The sequence below is a fragment of the Ceratotherium simum genome, chromosome 1, assembly GCF_057802395.1.
Source record: "Ceratotherium simum simum isolate JZ-2026a chromosome 1, ASM5780239v1, whole genome shotgun sequence".
In the NCBI taxonomy this organism is placed as follows: Eukaryota; Metazoa; Chordata; class Mammalia; order Perissodactyla; family Rhinocerotidae; genus Ceratotherium; species Ceratotherium simum.
This window is the reverse complement of record NC_141900.1, coordinates 45,064,907-45,088,766: the sequence shown is the minus strand read 5'-3', so window position 1 is coordinate 45,088,766 and position 23,860 is coordinate 45,064,907. Positions and strand designations below refer to the sequence as shown.

Sequence of the window (23,860 nt, the reverse complement as noted above, 5' to 3'; positions counted from 1 at the left end):
TTGGATAGGTGACCTTATGTAAGTGATGGCTTAGGAGGCTTCCAGTGTGCTTCCCTCAGTTCTCAATGTTCCAGGGGTGATCCCTATGTGGGCTACGTGTATCCTTCTGCTGTGGCCTGTTTGCTCTCCCTGTAGGCACCCAGGGAGGCTGAGTTATGCTCCTGGCCAGCTGTTGTAATGCTCAGCTGCTTGTAGTTGTTGTGGGCCCTTCAGTCTCTTTATCAGCTGTGGGGAGCCCCAGCACAGTTGGCTGCAAGTTCTAATACCACATTTGTGTTGCAGTATTTCTTTTAAGTGAGTAGGCCCCCACCGTGGCAGGTTGTTAGGCTCAGGTCCTTACAATTGCTGTAAGCCTCTAGCCTATTAGGTCTCTTGTCAGCTCTCTGAGGATTGCAGCTGGGTGGGGCTGGCCTCAGGCACAGGAGCACCCAATTGTTTCAGGTTTTGGAAGGTGGAGCAAACCTCCTATGTGGGTCTTTGAGAAGTACAAGTCTTCTGTGGCTGAGAAGCCCTGCCGCCTACAGGTCCACACACACAGTCAACACAGTCCTGCCCCGTGTGAGTGCCCCGACCTCCCCAAGTGGACCCGGTCTCTCCACGGCGGGAGCCCCACACACTCTGCCACCGCCCCACACTCTCCACCCACTCCTTGTGCACACCCTGCCCCGCTCAAGTCAGCTCAGTTGCCAGGCTGCAGAGAATCCAGTCACTAATCTATGCAGGCCCACACGTTGCCTGAGGGCTTGTTGTTGGGTGGGACTAGTCTCTAGGGTGGGCTGCCTGCCCTGGCTGAGCTGGATTAAATCGGTGCTCTAGCGGGTGGAGCAGACCCTGGGCTAGCAGGTCTCAGGGAGAACTCCAATGGCGTCTGTGTCAGCAAGCTCACACCAGGCCACAACAATGGCCGCCGCCAATGTCCCAGTCCCTGGAGAGGTCTCACCCCTCACCGAGATGCACTCAGGGCCTATTAGGTGAGTCTCTTGTCACCGAAGCACTGTGCACCTTTCTTTCTGGTGATTTTAGGATGCTTTCTGGAACGGGTGAGTTTGTGCGCGGGCCCTTTAAGAGCCAGTTTTAGTTTCTTTGTGAACCCGGTTTTCTGGGGGTGCTACCCAATGCTTTAGTAGCAGGCAAAGTCAGATATTATGCTGCTGGTCTCAATTGTGCTGGGTCCACAAAATGCCCCCAGTGGGGGCGCTCCCCGGCTCAGGGCCCCCCGCCTCCAGGGAGGCTGCGTACCTGTGAGCTGCTCCCGGCGGCCGTGAAGCTGGCGGCTTGTGAAGGTGGCGTTTTTCCTCTCCAGAAGGGAGTCTCTGCCTCTTCTACCCCAGTTAGGATTGTCCGTTGTTGCAGGAGTTCCTCTTATCCAGTTTTCAGTTCTGTCTCAGGGGTAATTTTTCCACGAGTAGTTGTAAATTGGCTGTGTCCACGGGAGGAGGTGAGTTCAGAGTCTGCCTATGCCGCCATCTTGACTCCGCCCCCTGCACAATTATATTTACATAAACATATTTAAAACACATTTAAAAAGGTCAAATATTGCGTTTGCTTCATTATGTCATACTTATGAATAAGTAAGAAGTAAAAGCAAAGTGTATTGCTTATTTAGATGAATCAAATAAATTGTTTTCTAAAACTAATATTGACTCAAAACAGGGCTTACCTATTAAAATGTAGTGCTCATCTATACTATACATATATTTATATTTCAGAAAAAACTTTACTAAATGAGTAACACACTCTTTATAGTTTGAATTCCATTTTTATTTATGACTGTGTATGAATCCACAATATACCAGTTTCAAGTTGGATAAAAGATGTAATCCAGCATTCAGTTCAACAGAGAGAACAATGTAATTATAAAGAAAGAACTTTAGGGGATAGCTTCACTCTACAAATAAAACCTAGAGGAGGAGAAAGATGGAGTTTGGCACCATAGAGGTGATTATTCTGGAGCTCATCCTGGTATGTTTAAATTGTCAAATGGCTGATTTAGTTAGTGAGATTATATAGCAGCTCATTAAGATGGCCAGAACTTTGAATTAAGCTTTGCACATTCTTGTTTCAGAAGTGGTATCTTTTCAGCCAGAATCAAAGGTTAAACCACAAAAGAAAAGATCATAGGCCTCCATGGGACTGTCTGCCAGCATCCCTCCCTCTCCCCACCTCCCTTGCTGCAGCTTCATCCAAGGTGTGCTGTTCAGAACTGCCATACTCTAACTTGTTTCCTGGTACAGTTGATTGGTCCAGGGTTAGGCGTCTGAGATAAGCTGGCTTCCTGCAGAAGATAGTCACACGCTTGTCCAAAGACTGAGCTGTAATTTGTATTTCATCGAATCTGAGATGCCCTTATTTGTAAGATGCACCATTATTTTATTTACAGCTAAGAAAGAAAAAATGCTGTTAAACCATGATGCATGTTGTTTTATACTTATTGAAAGAGCTCTTTTAGTCTTCTTTAAATACCAATTTTTAAAATCATATATCACACCTGTGCCCATATAAAAAGGAAAATATAAGTGAAATAAATCGGTTAAGGTATTCCTAATATTTTTTTCCATCAAGAATCTGACTTTTTAAAATAATTTTTTGACGGAGTTATTGGTATCTGTTTCGTTTTCCATACAACATCATCCTGTGTCTTTACATGCAATGGTGATTTAGCATTTCTTGAGAGTCCTCTGCGATTGTCTCTAGCATTCTCTTTCAAGCTGCTATGGACTCTCATTCTGCATATTTTGACACACATGAGCAGTTAATAATCACTGTATTAAGATTATTGGCTGGCAATGATGAACTTGAGTAGGTCAGTCACTACATCACAACTACTGCTAGCAATTATAAGACACATCAGGATTTGGAAATGTTAACAGGTGAAAATATTTGTATCTGAGAATTAATGAAATACTGTATATGAAGTTCAAGAGCTGTTGGTGGCCATTTTCCCAGTGTGTAGAGAAAGCTGGTCTATTGAAAGAAAGGAAAATGAAGCCACGGTTGAGGCAGAAGTGAGAGATGCAGAATGAAACCTAATCATACTCAAGCCCCTGGTTTTAATAGTTCCTGGGGTCCAACTTCAGCTTTGCTCTTTTCTTGACTTGGTCGTTCTGTGAAATACTCTAGTGCCCCTCTAATAAATTCTCTTCATGGCTTAAGATAGTTTGCATTGGCTTCAGTAACTTGTACCCAAAAGAATTCTCATGAATACAGCTTATATAGTATTATGTTTGTAACAAAACACTTTTTAAAAAATTTACTTATCTATTGCAGATGGAAGAGACAAGTGAGTTCACCAAAAGCTTACACATAGTGTTGGCCTGGACAAGTAAAACTACAGGCAATAGGAAAAGATTTTATTGTCAGGAGAGGCATCTGTTGGTGGGAATAAAAGTAGGAGTCGTGGTCAGGTTGGCCGGGCCACTTGCTTGTGAAGCCAATCGCCATACTGTGGTGCCCAAACTTTCAAAACTTATTTGCTGGGCTATACTAATCTCCACATTAGATAGAATAAGCAAGAGAGTTGGAATTTTACTGCTGTCACTCTGTTGACCTGGAAATAAGGTGTGATGTGACAAATTTAGTATGAATTATTTCCCACAGGATTGACTCAGAGGAGCAGATGGCTTTGAGAAAGAACTGTCATCCAACCAGTATATTCACTGTTTAGCAAAATTGGCCAAAGGCTGTGAAACAAAGAGATAACATTCTGTTAACAAAGCATTCTTTGTGGTCTCTTTCTGTCTTCCAGATGCTCAAAGTTGATGGTGTGTGTCTGATATTTCTAGTAAATACCTGCTCTTTGTTTGTTTTTTTTTAATATAACTGAAATTTTTTTTCGTGGAAAAGTTTGCTAAATTTGTTTCTTTGAATGTAAGAGAATTCTTTGCACTCTACCTCCGGAAATGGCAAGAAGCAATGTAAATGTTGGCTGAACAGGAGCTTTGCTTGATTTAGGGTCTGATGTTTTCATTTCGGCAGTACTAACCATGTTACAGTATTTGTAGTCTCGTTATAAAACGGACCACAAAGGTGGTGAGGTTTAGCGATACACATATACCAAGGTGGAACACGTATGACCTAAGAAGATTTTTGGTGAGATTTTTTTCTCAAAATTTCATTCTCTTTAGACTTTGATTTCTACTTCTGTTAGATGAGGAACAAAGTCATACTCCCTTAAAAGGCAATTTTCTGGATTAGCAAACCTGTTGGTAAGATGTTTTTCCATCTTTGAGAGAAAGGTGTTGATAATGACAAAGTGCTATTAATACTTGGCTAGTGTGAGTTCATTAATTTCCTTATGTATATATGCATGAACTGATTAGTTTAGAGGAAAATGTGTCAATGGTTGCTCCTCTTTGCTCAGAAAAAAAGGTTTTCTTACTGCTAACATAATTAATTTGCAGTAAGGGGTATAATGTATAATTTAGATAAGGTATCTGGGGAAGAAATGCTTTTTATCTATGGTACCTAATGTATCTGCTAAACATATGATCATTGCCACTCAAATTTTAGAAATAAAATGCCAAACTGAAAATAACAATGGAGATGAAATATTTATGATGTATTTCTTTTCTTTTCTATATTAATCCAGTTGAAACATTTGCTCATCACAACAGTCATGAACAGATACACCCAATTAATTTAACAGTAATGCAGTTCAAAACATGTTAATGTATTCCTAGGGGTGTGGAGAGAATGAAATAAACAGGGGCAGTTTTTCCCTTTTACTGTCTCTTTTGAATTCTCCTTATAATGGCTTTAACCTTGAAATTCTTTTGATGAGACATTTTGATGAGGCTCTATGGAGTGGCAGAGATGTACTTAGTTTGGGTCAGACAGACCTGTAAACATTAGGTGAATCATTTAGCCTCCTTACCTCAGTTTCCAAACCTGTGAAATATGGATTAATATACTTACCTTTTAGTGGTTTTGTAAAGACAAAAGGAGCATAATGTTTGTGAAGCACTTAACATAGTGATGGCATATAGAAAGTGCTAAGGAAAGGGTGGCTCTGATGATTGTGATGGAAATAATAGTCAGTGTGACAATGGAAACAGTGTTCTCATTATTTTCCTGAGAAAATGAGGAAGGCCGCCTAACATGCTTCCTCACTTACTTGTTTGCAAAAAGAAATCTAACCTCTTCATCATAATTTTTGCTTATCCATCTCATATGAGGACATTATTTTATATCACAAGACTTTCTATGGGGTTCAACTAATGTAGCCCTGAAATTCAATGTATAAAAAAGACCTAAATCAGATGAATTTCACATGAATTCGTTGAATTCCAGATAACAGAATTTGTAGGATATGGGAGATATGACTGACAGAAAAGGCATCTGTTCTTTTTTATTTTCTCCAGGTCTTACCTCTTTTTCAGAATCCGGGGGGCCAAGACTCCCTTTCCACTGCCTGATCCTTAGCTTAGCTAAATGGATGCTCTAACTGGGACCACAATCAAGAGCAAGAGAAACAAGGAAGAAGAGACTCTCTTGTTTTTAGTTGCACTGTCAGAGGTGTCCAGTGGCAGAAATGTCCATCAGGGATAGTATTGAGCAGTGGCAGTATCCATGGTGCAGGACAAGATGACCAGCAAAGGAGGCAGCAGCTGACTCTCCTCGCTCGGTGCCCATGGTTTCTACCCGAGGTCTAGCTGTCTCTGGTTCCCGCCCAATTTCTGGGCCCGGTTCTCCAATCTCCCTGGTGATTCTGAGAGTTACTTTGATATACTTGATATCCTTCAAATAAATCTTTTTTTTTTAAGCTAAGTAAGACACAGTTAGTTTCTCTTATTTACATGCAACAGATTTTTAAATAAACTCAGTATAATTTCCACAACTAAATAAGTGGTTTCTTTTAAGATAGTTCATTTAGGAAATACTTTTCAATTAGCTTTTCGAGTTCCATAAGGACATCTGCTCTGTTACTTTGTGATCAGAATTGGTTCTGAATTATTTTAGCTACTTAAAAAAATTTAATCTGAATTCAATTTAGAAAAAAGCTAACTAAGGATGTTGAATAGAACATGCCACTGGCTCAGATAGGATTTCCAATTAAGGAATTTCAAAACTGTTTTGGTATTGGCTGCACTGTCTAAATAAGTGTAAAGCTTCTTCTGGTGCCTACTTTTGAAGGTGACATTTGGTCTGGATGGTTTTATTCTCTCTCTCTTTCTCTCTCTCTCTCACACACACACACGCACACACACACACACACACACACACAGACATTGTATTTTCCTCCCAAACCAAAAATAGCATAAGAATTTTTTTGCTTGGATTCTTAGGAAATTTGTTGTTTACGTCATCCCAAAAGTGATAGAGAGAATCAAACTAACATGTTAAAAATTACTAGAATGTATTGGGAAAAATTAAGAGTTGTATTCATATCCAGTTTATCTCCATTTACTTTGGGTACTACAGGTTTGTTTGTTTTTCTTCTTAATGAGAATTTGACGTTATTTTTTAACTTTTCCAGTGTCTGGCGCACTTTGAACACTTAAGTTGTAAGTTCTCTTTTCAAAGCCATCATGTAGCCACTTTGACTTATAACAATAATAAAAACTTGTAGCTGTGAGGACCAAATAGCTTCTTTGGAAGAGTATAAACTGTCATTACTATGTGAAGACATGTTTCCAATTTATGATAAATTCATAGTAATGCATACACTTTCTCTGTTACCAAGTTGTCCTCATCACAAATATTGTTGAGGTTGTCTTGAAATGGAATATATGAAACTACTGCAGAGATGGAGCCTGTGCTCATTTCATTATACTCATACTATTTCCTATATAGAATCTTGGTAGATTAAATTATTATTGACTCTATTTCTTCACTTCTTTCTGTATCTACGCTCTTTGCCCTGGAACTAGAATGTTTTCCCTTCCGCACCTCAAGGTTGCAGGAGTAGACTTTCTTACTGCTTGCTTTGGTCTATGGGATGTTAGCAGATAGAGGCTTGACATGTGCTCGCATGCTCCCTTGAGCTTGTGCCACTACTAAGTGAAGAACATGCCTGGCTAGCCTGCTAGCCCAAGAAGAAGATGGGAGACACACGACGCAGAGCTCCCTCAGCCGACCTGCAACCTCAGGAGTGATAGATACATGTTTATTGTTTCATGCCACTAAGATTTTGAGGTTGGTTGCTACAGTGCATTATATAATAATAGATAACAATTTCCCATGGGTTTAAGCAGTTTGCAGGAAAAGGTTAAGTTAAAAACTAATGAATATTAGAAATGTAATATCTAAAGTATTTGTTAGTTTTGAAATGTATGAACTTTAAGTAAAGTTCATCTTCTATATCTGATATACAAGGTGGTTATAATATTGAATATTTGGATAGATCATTGCTTTCTATTGTTCTATATATCCCAGGATAAAATAAAAATGTGGAAATAATTAGAATATGGGTGATAGAATTGCATGTAGTAGAATAATCTAAGAAATTATTTACTTGAATATTCACACTTTCTAAAATTATGCTAAGTAGCCAAAAATTAGAGGGGCAAGGAGAAATCCAAAGAAATCAGTAGATGATTACTCGCAGAGAAAACAAAGCAGAGGCTTAGCTAGTTTCCTCAATTTGTGCTTCAAGATAAAATAAAAATTTTAACCTTTAAAAGCTTTATTTATTACTTTTTGCTGTTTGTAGCTATCAGATGAAGATCAAGTTATTTTAATCTTCCTTAATATTTTCTATTTTTAGGGAAAGCAGTCTATGAGATTCTTTAAGTAAGATATCAGCTCTTAAAAAACAGAGGCCTATGAAAAAACATTCTAATTGCATTCATTTTCCCCTTTTACAGCTAGGAAAATCAAGTTTAAACATGTTTACCATTTTAAACCTTTACCTCTATTCTTAAATCTCTTAGTCACGGTTACTTTGTAAGCTAATTCCTCTCTGGTAATTATAATTTCATTATATATTATGTAAAGTGGAACTAAGTAGAATTACCAGAAGGCAGGCTCAGTGAGGGCAGAGGTTTTGATTTTGTTCACTGATGTATTACCCTACACCTAGAACACAAACGGGCAAGTAGTGGGCACTCAATGAATATTTGTTGAATAAATATAATAGGTCTCTCTTGGACTCACCTAAAGACAGTTTAGTTTCTGAACTTGTCCTTCGGAGGGCATTCTACAGCGGAGCTCTGCACTACTTGATGTTTATTAGGACTTGCACCAGACTTTACCAATTAGATGACTGAGACTAGCTGAACAAAGGCCTATTTCCTGCCAGGTTTCTGGATGCTGCACACATGACAATGCACTGGAGAGTCACCACCATCTTTTTTCTGAACTTCCAATCCTCCAAAACTCAACAGGTAGTTCTCTTTTGGTGAATGGAGATATCAACTATTCAATATGTTGGTGACATGATTTCCATCACTTAATCTGCTCATTTCCTTTTCCATTCTCCTCTCCAAAATCATAGATAATTTGCTAGAGAGAAGTTTAACTTTTTCCCCAATGTCTGACTATTTCAGAAGAAAAATGAGTCACTTATGGAGGAATGTGGTGCTTAGCAACTGCTGACCGTGGACCATTGAAGGTTCTTTGTACTCTATTCTAACTGCCTCTATATTGTGCATTTTATATCCACCTAATTAAATCTTGCACAGACTTCAAAGCCTAGTTCGAGTTCCATTTACACAATGAAGACTTCCTGGCTATTTTAGCTCTCATTAATAACAACAATAATGATAGTAGTGAGTATTATTTATTATGTACTAGACACTATGCTAAATACTTTAAATAGAATATATCACATAATCTTCATAACAACTCAGGAAACTGAGTCTCAGTGAGGTGACGTAACCTGCCTGAGGTTCTGCATAACTAGTTGGCATGGGAGCCCAGTATGTCTATTCTGGGCTATATAGTAATAATAGGTCACCTTATCCTTTAGTTTAGTGGTGTCCAACAGAACTTTCTCTGATGATGGAAATGCTTTAAATCCATGCTGTCTAATACAGGATTCACTAGCCACATGTAGCTTTTGTGCACTAAATGTGACTAGTACCACTGTGGTACTAACTTTTAAATTTCACTCATTTTAATTAATTTATATTTAAATCGTCACAAGTCACTACTGTTTTAGATAAGCACAGTTCTAAATACTTATTGTGTACTGTGTTTTATGTAAAAATTTGAATGCATACTTTTTCTAGATGCTGTGCTGGAGTTGAGCATACAAAGATAAAATCAATGCCCTTTTTTTCCTCCCCAAATAGATTATAAGTCTTTTTTCTTTTCTTTTTTCCTTTAGATATTCTTCTTTGTCTTAAGTGTATAATGTAGCCTTTATCAAAGTGCAGTGAAGGGACCTCCTGCATCAGAATGATGTGAAGCGCTTGTTGAGTCAGAATCTCCATAAAAGGGAGAGGTCACAGGTTGTTTTGGGGCACACTGGAATCTGAGAACACCATGGACACAGTGACTAGATCAGTGCTGAAAAGGATCATATTCACCAAGCTTTGTTGGTTCAGTTATTAAGTATTGGAGGCTCCTGCTCATACCGGGAAAATTGGCAGCTTTGTGCATGTGGCAGGATTAATAGAAGGAAAAAAATGAGTCAGATAAGTGTGCTATATATCTTCCAAATATATATGAATATATAGTCATTTATTCATCTATACTCATTCAACAAATATTATTGGGCCCCTACGATGTACTAGGAATTCTTGTCGTTGCAGGAGATAGGATATTCTAGTGACCAGAGCTCTTGTGCTCATGGAGCTTATATCCTACTGTGAGGCAGAGTGTAGAGATGGTTGTGCAGAGAATGAACAAATAAATGAGTAAACATGTAGTATGTCCAATGACAATTTCAGTAGAAGAAAATATGGTATGATAAGCGGGTTAAGGAGTACTGGGGATAGGGTTTTGGGCAGACTGGTTCTATACTATATAGTGTGGTCTGACAAGGCCTCATTGTAAACAAAGACCTGAATAAGATGAGAGAGTGTGCCCTGCAGGTATGGGTGTGCAGAGTAAGAGTGTTCTAGGTGAGGGAAGGGCAAAAACACAAGTCTTGAAGTGTAGTCAAGTGTAATCAATACGCTGGAGCAACAGAAGGGGGAAGGAGTGTGCTCTGGTCGGGGCGGCGTGAGCGGGATGGGGAGGTGGGGGGAGGTAGGAAGAGCAAGGGAAGCCTTGTAAGAGAAGTCAGAGCAGGGTTAAGGGGCCATATTTTGTAGGGTCTAGTAAGGACTCTGGCTTTTACCCTGAGTGGATTTGAATAGTGAAGTGACATGATCTGAGAATGGGTTGAACATCACTGAAAAATCTATTCAAAATGAACTAATACAGCTTTCTAAATTCTTTTGAGAACTCATCAACTACTTATACTCCTTGTGGACTTTATCTTGTGCACTTGTTTGAGAGTTTAATTTTGTTCTTAGGGGAATATAAATAGCTATGCAGAGGTTGATTTATGGAGCATCAAAAGGGCAGAAAGCCTATGGTACTGACAAGGAAGAGGGAAAACCAGATTGGGGGCCTCAGAAGAAGACATCCTTCTAGGGGGAGCTCCCTAAATGGAGAGTCCCATTCTAAGGACCATTCCATTGGATCCAGAGTTCTTTCTCTTGAGTAGTTCGTTTTGATTTAACAAACATTTATTTAGTAAACAATATTTTCCAAGCCTTGTTCTAAGGATTTTAAAAACATTGACTAATGAATCCTCTTAACAACACTTTGAAGTAGGTTCTGTTATTCCCATTTTACAGATAGCAAGCTGAGGCACCATTTGTTGGGGTACTTGACAAGGCATGTGGAACAATAGTTACTAGAGGTGAAATTCCTTCTTGAATGGGAAGCAGAACAGATTGTCTTTAAGGTTCTTTTATATCATCTGTTCTGTGGTAAGAAATGTGTCAGAATTATATGAGACATTTTCTGGGTGAATTGAAAGCTGAAAGATTGGATAAAACATTGTAGCTAATATGTTAAAACGTGCTTGAAATTGGAAAAATTACTTTGAGCCTGGATTGAAGCACTAGTTCTCGTAAAGATCCGTTGTTATTACTGTTAATGATTAGCTTTTGACCAGTGAATTATGTGAAAATTCAACTGTTTTGTCAACTCTCTCATTGCTTGGTCCTGCTTGCACACTTGTCGTGATCCGTGCTCCAAAACACAGTATAATTATAAGATTCAAGTGCTGCTCTCTGTCCAAACTCTTAAAGGCACTAAGCTTCGAGCTTTGAAAATGCCACCACCTTCTCTGAAGCAAAGAAGATGTTTCCTAATTGGAGCCTGACTTTTTTGAACAGAATAATTTGAAAGGGAGGCCACAAAAAAGAAGTAATAAAGGTTATGACCAAGGGTTGTAATAAAAATCTCTTACGAAAGTAAGATATCTGAATATCTATTGTACTGAATTTTCTGCCCCAGAAAACAAAGACCTTGATGAACTAGTGCTCTGGGGATATAAAGGAAGCTGGTCTAACACAAAGCAGAAAACTGAAATGTACCACTTTACTAAATGCCACCTGAGTGTGTGTGAGCAAGGCTGTAGTAGATCTCAAAGGACCAGGGAGAGGAAAGGAATTCAATAACTTAAGTAAGTTTTGTTGATAGAACTAAATTTATGACAAAATGACCTTTTCTTGTTTCTGGCCTGTGGTTGGCTACTACTGAAATGGTGGCACTTGCATTGTCTGGTTTGGGCTCTCACCTTCTGTAATCTTTTCAATACCTCCCCTTTCCTTAATTAAAACCATGATCGCTTTGTTGCTAAAATTGGGTGATGTATTGAGGGGATCTGTGGTAGAGACTGCTAATTGTCCCCCAATATCCAATTCTTTTCTTCTTCCTTTCATCAATTAAATTCCCTGGGTTTTAGCTGATCCTATGTTTGCCCCCCTGGTGTCTACTCTTCTGGCCTGCTTTGTTGCTTGATGTGACTATGTGATTCTGTTTCGATAGAGTGTTAGAGGAAGTGACGTATGCTACTTTGAGGTCATGCCTTTAAGAGGAAACTGCTTGCCCTCTACTGTCTTTCCCTCCTTTATTCAGATGGAAATATAGATGTGGGAGTGATGAGTCACCTTCAGCTTCAAACATGTGGTTGAGGACAACACAGTAGTTATATTAGCCAGGGTTCAGGCCAGGAAATAGAAACCTCTCGAGGTATCCAAAGCAGAAAAGGACTTAATATAGTGAATTAAGTGCTTAAAAAATGGTCAGAAAGGCTGGCAGAGAAAAAGTCAGAGAACCGCCACAGGACAGTGGTTTTAAGTTCACATCTTTGTCCCTGTGAGGCAGATGTCAGGCAGCTGCTGCTGTTGTCTTCCCCTCTGCCGTCACCGTGGCTGCCTCATACTACTAAAGCCGAGTGTTTAGAATATGGCTTCTGCAAACACTCGTATCTCTTGGAAATTGCTTGAGAGCTACCACTGTATTCACTGTTGTAAGATCACCTCTGCCTCCCTTTCATCTTCCAAATCTCTCGTGAGTGCATCTCATTGGCACAACCAACGTTACATCTGGAACCGTAGCTTCCAGGGAGTCTAGAAAGTATAGTTTCTGGCCATTGTGATAATGAGGTGGAAATGTACTCCAGATGACAATAAACAAAGTCTAGAACACCAAGAGTCAATGGTAGCAAATAGAAGGAGTCTTGAACCCAGACCCTGTGGAGTACCCAGCCAGTCCTGGACTATACACCAGGAGTTTAAATGAGAAAGAAAGAAATGGTCACCTTGTTTAATCCACTATTATTTTAGGTTTTCTGTCACTACGACTTAATCTAATCTTAACTAATTCAAATTTTCTTATCAGAAATGGGATGCTGCAATTCACGTGTGGTGTTGGATTAGTGTAAGTAGCCAGGTAACAAGAACTCATTGCAGGTTGGAAAGCTGGTGACCCGTTACGTCACTGCAAACATTTGGGAACACTCTATCCCCAAAAGTCTCTTAGAAGGCAATCCATCTCTCTGCTTATCCTCAAAGCCTTAGGGAAAATAGTAAGAATAATTCAAAATGTTGGGGTTCTTTTATTGCTTTCAACAGCCCGTAGAAGTAAGATACTCACTCAGGAAAGAGCTGGCCAGGGTGCAACCAGAGATAGAGCAAATATTGCTCTGCTAAACTCAACCATTCTGCCTGTAGCTGGAATGCAAATTGAGAGTTTGGTAATTTCAGGCCTTGCAGGGTTAAAATAGCCAACTACTTCTATAACCCAAAACAAGGCAGCAACTTTAGAAGGATGTAAAGCAATTTCCAAGCCAAGTATGACAGCAGAGCTAGTGGCAAAGATCATTTCAAAGGTCCTGTCTTTTGCCTCAAGTCTACTGTTATGAACTGAACTGTATTCCCCCCAAATTCATATGTTGAAGCCCTAACCCCCAATGTGACTGTATTTGGAGATAGGGCGTTTAAGGAGGTAATTGAGGTTAGATGAGGTCACAAGAGTGGGGCTCTAATCCAATAGGACTGGTGTCCTTATAAGGGAGGAAGAGACACCAGAGCTCTGTCTCCACTTTGGCACAGAGGACAGGCCATGTGGGGATGCAGTGAGAAGGTGGCTGTCTGCAAGCTAAGAAGATAGAGGCCTCACCAGAAATCAACCCTATTGGCACCTTGATCTTGGACTTCTAGCCTATAGAACTGTGAGAAAATAAATTTCTGTTGTTTAAGACACCCAGTCTGTGGTATTTTGTTATGGCAGCATAAGTAGACTATTACACCTACTTTTTCAGATGTCCCCAAGTTAGCAATTTCATGGTCTGATGATGGAAGGGAGAGGGAGTAGGCAGGGCCAGAGCCTAGTAATTAAAAGGCAGATTCTTTAGGCTTAAAATTTGTGCCTGGATGAGATTTTGGGTTCTAGTTATTTGCACTTGGAACTGACTGGAAGTGAATACTCTTTGATGGAACTGTAAATACTGACCATTGTACATTTCCATCCCAACCAACAAGACTGGACTGCAATAGCCCATAATTGTTCAATCTCTAACGTAATCTTCAGGCCCACTAAACTGTACCAGCAGGAAGTAGGCTATGAAACCTATACGGCCACCCCAAAGGGAAAACTCTAATGCCTACCTTACACGTGAACATGGGGTGTAATATAGCAGAGGGGAGATCCCAAGTGGAGAAGTGAAGGCCAAGACAATGGACAGAAGGTTGCCCCCAGAAAGCAAAACTAGAGTTGCCAAATCACCTGCTTGGGGAACTTACTCTGGTTATTGGCCAGCAAGTTTTGATAATTGCAAAGGACCAATGACGGCTATATATTTCTAGTTTTCCCCTTTGCCTAATGGGGAACCCTATTCCTACTTCATCATTGAATAATGTGAGGGGGAAAATAATTTGTATTTTATTTAGTACTTTGCCAGGCCATGACTTATCATATCTAGACTTGATGCATCATATCACCCAGACATCCTGGACTTTGAGGTAGATGCTGAAACTGCATGGGACTTTGGCACTGGGTCACTTGGGGAGGGACAGAGTGTGTTCCACATCTGGGAGAAATGAATCCATAGGTGGCCAAAGAGGCAGAGTGTTGCCCTTAATATCTGTTCCTTCTTTCATAGTGCCAGAACTCCATTTTTGGCTCAGCAGAACTCAACATTGTCTGTATTTCCCAATTTACTTTGCTTTTATATGGCTTTCTAAGTTCTGGCCAATGGTACTTAAGCAGAAATGTTGTGGTATATGCCCTTTGCCTCTTCTCCATCCCTTCCTTTATCCTATTGCCTGACATGTTGAAAATCACCATCTTGGACCATGAGAAGTCATTTTTTTTCCTCATTGTTTACCTTTTTTATTGTTTTCTACAGAATCTTAGAACTGAAAAAACAGCATGTAAAGCTTCAATGATTAGCCTGTTGGCAACATTGTACAAGTTAAATCTTTGCCAATCTCAGAGAAATAGGCACAATTTAGTATTTTCTCCTGAATTCAGAATAGGAGAAAAATTTCATCACGATGTTCTTCTATTACTCTTCATTTTGGTTGACACAAGAATCTTAGTTTTATGTATTCTGGAAAGGATCATAAATTTTCACTCAGGCACACAACTAGTATTTTATACCTGCTTTGTAAAACATGATTTTTATTCCCTGAGAAGGAATCAAAATAAGTATAGAGGAAGGATTTACTTATAATACAAAATACCTCGTTCAATTTTTTCAATTAAGAAAGAAAGAATTCAATGTAACTATCTCAACCCCAGTTTATGTTCTTTGTTTTTCTCTGGCTTCCCTTTTGCCTTAAGCAATGAAAAGGATTAGTTCTGTGTGGTAATTTAAATAGAATTACTTGCTAAAAATCCTCTGCCAAGATCAGTGAAAGGGGATTAGTTTTAAGCTGCCCTAATCAGAATAGTTTTAAGAGAAAGCGTATCAAGAACCAACTATTAACACTGTAAGCACATCTATTTTGATATTGTTTGTAACATATATTTTCTCTTAAAATTACTTACAAACAATTATCTATAGTTTTGGACTAAAGTTTTTGAATGGCAAAATATACCACTGGAGATACTAAGTTTCTCAATTTGTATGATAGCATTTTAGATCACTATATGGGATATATCCTCTTTGGGTAAAGCCAATGAATGAAGATTATTTCTCGGTTCCTCTCATATTTCCATATTTCTTCATTTTGGGGAGAGATCAGGTGTTGCCTAATAGTCACCATTTTCTTTATTTCATCCCAGTGCTGACAAAAGTAGCCTAAATCCTCCTTGCTCATATTTGGAAATGGCACTGTGGGTATATAAACCTTATTTTGGGAATCAAGTATATTCAACCCAAAGAGGAAATCAGAATAGATAGAAAATAAAGACATTATCAGCAGAGATACCTTCAGTGTATTTCTGGATTTATCTAGAATTTCCAAAAGAAAACTTAAAATATCAGGATATATATGGTAAAGAAACTACTCTTTTTTCTCTTATTCTTTAAGTATTATATCTTAACAACACTGTTTTGATTTAACATCTCTTGTCTCAGTCCACTACCTCTCATATCACAGTTGACCCAGGGCTGTCATTTTTTATTGTTTACACTGAAGCTGCAGCAGTTCTCATGAATCCATGCCTCTCAATGGATCAGATAAATTTTTAGGCTCTATGCATGTGTTGGGCTGCAGGGGCAAGCAAGTAGGGCTGTTCAGAAGAGGCCTGGTGGTATATTCAGGAAGGCAAATGTCTAGTCTCAAGAGTTGAAGGAAAGTAAATGAATATAGAATGCAGAGTCTGGGAGGTCAAAAGGAGTCATCAAGTTCAACGCTGCAAATACAAGGCGAGCTCTTAGTCTATGGCAGGTGCTGCATGCTTTTTTACCCTGTTTTATATATTATTCTGGGTGTACCCTAAAAGGACTTTAGAGGCTCAGACAAATCCTCTCTCTGGCTAAGACTGGAGTGGAATGTGCAGTTACCCAGAGATCTTCAGTGTATGCCTTCGTAGCTGATAAAACCAAAAGGGGAAAGGAGAACATTTGGGGTGGAGGAATTTATTTTTGAGATTCTTATCTTTTTGCAAATAACTTATACTATCTGAGTAATTTATCTCATTAATCCCAGAATGAATAATATTCTTTTGTACCTTTATAATTTTCATTTCCCTATTATGCATTTTAACCATTTTCTATTCATAGGCATAAAAATATGAGACCGACAATATGAACAAAAAGTGGCTTCTATAGTATGGATTTGATATATCTTTCTTAGATTCTGGCTTTTCACCACTAACTGAACGTTTCTTAAAATAATGATGGAAATGAAATTCTACCTTTTAGAGCACCTAGTGTCATGCGTTGACTTTGTGGCTTTCATCAGCAGGAAGAGGGGGACTATGCTTTTTGAAAATACTTTTCAGTAGGGAAAAGTAAGCTATCGTTTATCCAAGGTCATTTTATTGATGATCAAGAAGCCAGTTAAACTGATTTCAACTCCTTACTTTGCACTGTAAACCAAGGTTATGGCTCTGACCTTGTGACCCTGCTTTCTATGGAAAGCTAGGAAGAGCCCTTGGTGCCTTGAGGCGGGCCACTTGACTGTTCAAGCCCTTAAGTTCCTCACTGATAAAATGGATGTAATAAGAATAATATCTACCATTGGCATAATTGTGAGGGTGGATTTAATACATCTAAAGTGCCTAGAAGGGTTACTAATACATAGTAAGCACTCAATAAATGTTTTATATATATTCAAATCTTACAAATAGTACTCCTGTTCAGGGGTACTATCAGCCTTATTTTGTGAACGAGAAGGCTGACCTACAAAAAGATTTAAGTGACTTATTCAAGTGTTATCACCATCAGGTGGTGGGACAAGGTTTGGAATCCAGGCCCTTGGTCTTTTGACTCTAATTTTTCAAATACTCCAGTATCTTAATGTCCTCATTATTAATTTAAAAAATCAACTAGAATTACTTTGTGAAGACCAATGGATAATTTGTTTTTGTACTATAATTTTCTAGTTTTTTGCAAACTGTTCACCAAAAGCCAAACATTTTTGAAAAACCAGACTCTTGCTCCTTACTTTGGTAGTATTCAAAATGAAGTAACTACTTTTGGAGATGTATTTATGTTAAAATAAGATGCTGTGGCTTGTCATAATGATCTCATAAATACTTCAAGGTTAATCAGTTAGATTTTAAAAATATGATTGAATTGTGGTACACGTATTAAAAAAATAGCATTATACCTTATTCAAACTTCTGCTCTTACAGACAAAGAATTTTGAACTCCAAGGTGATTTAGTTTTGAACGTTGTGATTTATTTATATCACCTGAGTAATAACAACCAAAAAATGAACTAGGTGCTGAGCCTTCACATTTTTGAAACAAGTATATCTACACATAACATAGGAACCCTAATAAACAGATTTCCAGTGAGGACTCTTCCTCTCAGCTATGCTAATAAAGATGTAGGATTTAAAATAACTATTCTGGGTGGGCCCCGTGGCTTAGGGGTTAAGTGCGCACGCTCCGCTACTGGCGGCCCGGGTTCGGATCCGGGCTCGCACCGAGGCACCGCTTGTCCCGCCATGCTGAGGACGAGTCCCACATACAGCAACTAGAAGGATGTGCAGCTATGACATACAACTGTCTACTGGGGCTTTGGGGGAAAAATAAATGAATAAAAAATTATAAAAAAATAAAAAATAAAATAACTATTCTTATGGATAAAGAAAAAACCACTAGGTGAGTATTACCACAGTTGGTAAAATGGAACTTTCTAGCAGAATCATGGGTCAGTTGGCATTTTCTATACTCTCACAGTGATTTGAATACAAAAAACACAAAAATTTTCCTTAAATTAATTCAGGGACAGAATATAAAGGAAAATCTTAAATTATTTTTAAAGCAATAAATATTTTCCAGATGTTTTGAGAACTAGAGTATTGATTTCACATTAAACCAAACACCAAGAGGAAGTGAAGTTCATCAAGGATAGTGAGGAAGCTGAGTTCTGGACCAGATTTAGAAAAACAGAAGCATCTCCCGTTTATGAACTCTATGCAAAGATCTTACTTGAAAGATCTTCTAAAGGTGTGATTTGAGAAAGAAAATCATTTTATAGATATTAGTTTTCTTTATCTGCTCTCTTTTATTAAATATAAGAAGCTGAGTTTTGTCTTTCCCTTTAGACTGTGATCTACTTGAAAGCAGGGATCATGCCTGGAGCCCCAGCATCCAGCACAGTGCCAAGTGGAAACTGAAAACTCCATGAATATTCGTGGGATTGGTTGTTGAGTCTTAATCAATTCAATTGTACCAGATACGGTACAAGATAAATTATTTATGTGGGGTGTGTGTGTTTGGGGCACCTTTATAACAAGTGCAGTACTGCTCGTTGTGGGGTCAGAGAATGAAATCCTAGTCATATAAATGGCACTTTGAGAATTCAAGAAAACCTGTCTCATCCCCTAATTTCCGATTTTCTTCACCCATTTCTCAAGTCCTTACTCAGCACTGATGGCGCAGTGGGGACAAGATGAACTGAAGAATATCTGTAGCTAAATTATTGTTAGAGAAAGACTTGACCTGTATCTTACAAGATCCTTGGGAGTGGAAGAGTGGCCAGCGCAGACTGTGAGGCACAGGTGTTCCCTGCTCCACGCTGCCAGTAGCCCGTTTCCGACAGGCTGCTGTACTGGGCACGGTCTGAGGCTCCCAGGTGGTCTCCAAGGACAGCCTGTACTGTAGCCAGCTCATACTGCTGAGGTCAGGGAGAGGGCGTGGGCACACAACCAGGGATTCACAGAAGGTAGAAGTGAGTTATCAGAGGGCAAGAGTTGGCATTTGGGGAAACGATTCCTGACTAGTGAGAAAGAAATGATTAATTCTCTCAGGACAGTTGTGCTGGACTTAATTCTACTTTAAGGTCAGTGAGAACTTTGAATGAATATTAAAGAGAAAAGATTTTATTACTAACACTTTAGTATAATGTTTACTTAAGAATTTAGCATATGACTGAATCTCTGCACTTGGGGATGACAATTTCTATGGCATCTCACCACCTATATTTTCTCTGAAGTCTCAACAAAGACAATGGACAGCTGCCTAGACACAAATTGAGACAGTCATCATGATGGTGACCTCCTGCATCTGTGTCCTGGGCTCTGCAGCTTTAGGCTCTTGCAAGACTGTGGGAATCATTAAACCTAAGCCAGACATTCCAGCCTGGCCTGGTACAGAAAAACCTTTAGCCCAAAGTCCCAAGAAGAAGGACGAGGTCACGTCATTACCTCTACGCCTACTCCCCTTTCTACCCTGTAATGCCTCCCAATATGCTAGATCATTCTAATGACCTATTCTGCTTTTTTTTTTCTGCTTGAGGAAGACTAGCCCTGAGCTAACATCCGTGCCAGTCATCCTCTATTTTGTATGTGGGATGCCTCCACAGCATGGCTGATGAGTGGAGCAGGTCCGCCCCCAGGGATCCAAACCCGTGAACCCCGGCCGCCAAAGCAGAGCACACAGAACTTTAACCACTAGGCCACAGAGCAGGCCCCCTATTCTGCTTTTTAATTGCATCTTCAAACTCTCTGGGATTTGTCCTCTCTCCTTCATCCCAACACACATGCATACGCACACGCATACGCACACACACACGCACACACTCTCTCTCCCCTCGCCAATCTCTTAGACTTTGTTGTTTGCAATTTCTGCTTTTTGGAACACAGACTCTACATCTTTAAGCTCTTCAAACAATGACCCCTCTTCTATGCCTCAACATAAATGATTCTGAGAGTCATAGTTTTCACATTTTACTATCTCTGAAATAGGAATACATGTTAAATCCATGCTATTTTACAATTATGATTGGTAGCTTTTTAAAAAATTTCCTTGTAGTACATAAAATAGTGGTGTGTCTTTGCCCTGAGGGCATCATAGATTAAATGACATATGATAGCTCTCCTGAAGAGAATCCTCTTATCACTTTTTCTTGAGTGGAGACCTTTCACTTTTTCACATGCCTCCCAATGTGCCTTGTCCCCTTGCCGCTGAGTTTGGTTTCTTCCTTGAAGTCTACGGAACCCTGTGTAGATCTCTACCACCCTATAGGATCACAACATATTGTAAGGATTTACTTATAAATCTGTCTGCAACTCTAGACTGGCCATTAGTTTACATGTATGGACCATCTTCTATTGACCTATTTATTCTCTTTTAAATAAAATATCGTTTAGTAAAATTGGGAGAAACAAAAATGTATATTGTGAAAAGTTAATTACTAGAGAAATGAGAGGGCATTAAGTAGAAAAATATGCTAATAATGTCACCAATAGTTTTCCTTGTTCCTATCATGGCTGTTATGTCACCAGAGTTGAGGAGAATTGTACCTGTTATATCTGTGGTTCTGAATAAAAACAAAATTAATCTGTATAATTAAATAATATCTTTCACATACATTATTACTTGAATTCCAATGGAAGTTTTATAAGAATTTACTTTGCTCATTTATGCTGGTAAGCCTGATGAATTTACTCTTTTGTTTTCTGTTTTTTTAATTCTGAAAGTTCTTAGTCTTGGGTTTGCTAAATCGTGATTAGTACATGTTAAGAGGAAGCTTCAGAAGATGATGCTATGATTCCTTTGGAAGACCTATTAAAAATTATGATGGTAACACATCTTGAATTCTCAGGCCCTCTTTTTGTCTTCTCTAATGCCCTATGAGAGTTAATGAAACATGAAACTTAATTTAATGAGGGTGTTTGTATATGGAGTATGAAACAAAATTTTAAATAGATACTAACACAAACTATTTTCTTTATCAATAGAAATACTGTCATTGGAACACTCAATACTAGCCTGTATATAGAAAGTATTAGAAAAACATAATCAATGAAAATACTTCCTTACAAATCAATGAATATTGTATTTGGATTATGGAATGTTTATTTAGAGTTTTGGCTTTGTTCAAAACAAAATGTTTACTGAAAGAAAAAAGTAAAGACCACTACATGTTTTTCACCTATTTAAATCTTGATATATAAACACATACATACGTGTAGAACATTGGTTGGTATATACACAACTTAAATGTCTGCATACTGATATTGGAAAGCATAAAACATTTCTTCGTAATTGGCCAACTTTCTGTGTACCATTAAAAACAAAGATTACATCAATATGTCAATGGTTAATATTTTATATTTCTAAAGTGTAACATGAACTTTAGTGTGTTCTTTCCTATGCTTTGCTTTTGCAAGCGATGGAGGTGATGGGTTTTCCTGTGCTGAAGTGTCTGATGTCAACCAGAATATTCTTGAGTCAATTTTCTTCACCCTCATCATGCTCTGTGGGCCATATCTCTAGGTCCAATGATCTGGAAAGTGAGATCTCTGGTATGGATGAGGGCACAGTTCAGAATCCCTTGGCAGACACTCTGTTTTGAGCAAAATGGAAACTTTTTGACAGCATCATATGCTCAGACAAATTTTCATGGAAGTTGACAGGTTATTCTGACTGTACCCCAGTTAAAAGTTGGATTGTGGAAGTTAGGAAAAAATTTGTTAACACCAGAAAGATGAAAGAGTGTGCTATATTAATTTCCTTGGGGCTACTGCTGTTGCAATTCGTGGTCCTTTTGAAGTGTAGAATCTGGAGGTTTACTGTCTTCGAGTACAGAACACTTTTTTGAATTAGTGTTAAGTTTTCAACATTTTATATTTTAAAAAATGTACTTGAGTTTTCACAATATTTCTTTATTAAAATTATATTTCTAATTTTTGTTTTTTCCTCCTTGAAATTAAATATATTTTTTATTTATGATGATTTCTCAATGATTTGTTTTTCTTTCAAAGAATAAAATATCAAATTCTTTTCAGCCTGGCTCATAGGGGTGAATAATAGGATATAGAGAGTTTTATTTGGTTGGTTACAAATCTAGTTCAAATCCACCCTAGGCTTGTAATGATCAAAAGCTGTTACTGACTGATGGCTTTTTCAGTGTCTTACAAGAAGAAGACTGGGGTCAGACCAGACCAGCTTGTGCAGTGAGAAAGCAAGAATATTGAAATGTTGACCTCAGCACTGGCGTCTTGAAAGGAAAAACGTTGCAGTGACTTTAGATTGCACTAATTTCTTATCAGGGGATATGATCCATTCAGGTCAGGGCTTAGAGCTGGGTTATAGGGAATTCCAAGGTCACCTAATGACTTGGTTCATTGGAAATATGAATTAAGTCTGTAATTCAGTCATTATGGAAACTATCTATACTATCTCATTTCTTAATCTGGAGAATAAAGAAAAAAGTTAATTGCAGGAGGCTTGCAAATAATTAAGGAACTTTTGGGCACACCAATATTTACTTTCAGAAGAAAATAATGGCAGTTGTCTGTCTACATCTACTTGGTCACCTTCAGAAACTCATATTTCTATTTTTACCCATTAGATCACATTCATGTTGCTTCTCTCATATGTAGACCTTCTATAGAGCTTTCTATTGAACAGACTCATTATTTAAAGATTTTTTTTTTTTTTTTGTGAGGAGATCAGCCCTGTGCTAACATCTGCCAATCCTCCTCTTTTTGCTGAGGAAGGCTGGCCCTGGGCTAACATCCATGCCCATCTTCCTCCACTTTATATGGGACGCCGCCACAGCATGGCTTGCCAAGCAGTGCGTCGCTACGCGCCCAGGATCCGAACAAGTGAACCCCGGGCCGCCGCAGGGGAGCACACGCACTTAACAGCTTGCGCCACCGGGCTGGCCTCTATTTAAAGATTTCTATTAACACATTTTCCTTTTGTTGAAATCTGCAGTCCGTTCAAAAGCATCTTTACTTGATTGCTGGTGTTCTTGATTGTGCCTTTTTCTTAACACTTGCAAATAGCCAGGTTCGCTCTAAACTTACATTTACCCACTATATACATTCAATACCTGTAGATTATGTAATACCTGATACTATAGTCTTATTCATTTAAAATTTATGTGCTTCTAAAGAAGATTTTTAAACATAAGAAACATACCAAATTTCATATTTTTTAGTCCCTGAGCAGTGAAATAGAAAATGATGTGCATTTTCAGTATCATTTGGCAGTTTTTAAAAAGGGAATTTTAATTGTCTGGATGAAACTTTATTGGTTTAAGGATTAAAATCTCAGTGCTATTTTAAATGAGGTGAAAAAATCTGGACATGCTTATCTAAAAGCTATTTATGTCTTGATACTGATTTAATAAAAATAAGGCAGAGGTGTTTTAGTGCCATTACCATACATTTGAAGCAGATACGCAGATTTAGATTTAAGTCTAGTGACATTAACTCTCACGGAAGAAGAAATGGATCCTGAGCTCCCGTCTTACATGTAGCCGTGTAGGCCTTGAAATCTCAAACTAAGCGATAACAAAAATCTCAGTTTTCAAGCATGCTTCGATCTTTGTTCTCA

General features: G+C 38.5%; 1 long non-coding RNA gene across 1 annotated transcript in view; it reads left to right on the top strand.

The window, feature by feature from the left end:
• Positions 1 to 817: 817 nt before the first annotated feature.
• Positions 818 to 23,860, top strand: part of LOC147918192 (uncharacterized) — a 183,987-nt gene continuing 160,944 nt past the window's right edge. Inside the window, exon 1 of the long non-coding RNA XR_015550178.1 lies at positions 818 to 971. This is a non-coding gene — a long non-coding RNA (uncharacterized LOC147918192). The remainder of the gene's footprint in view (positions 972 to 23,860) is intronic.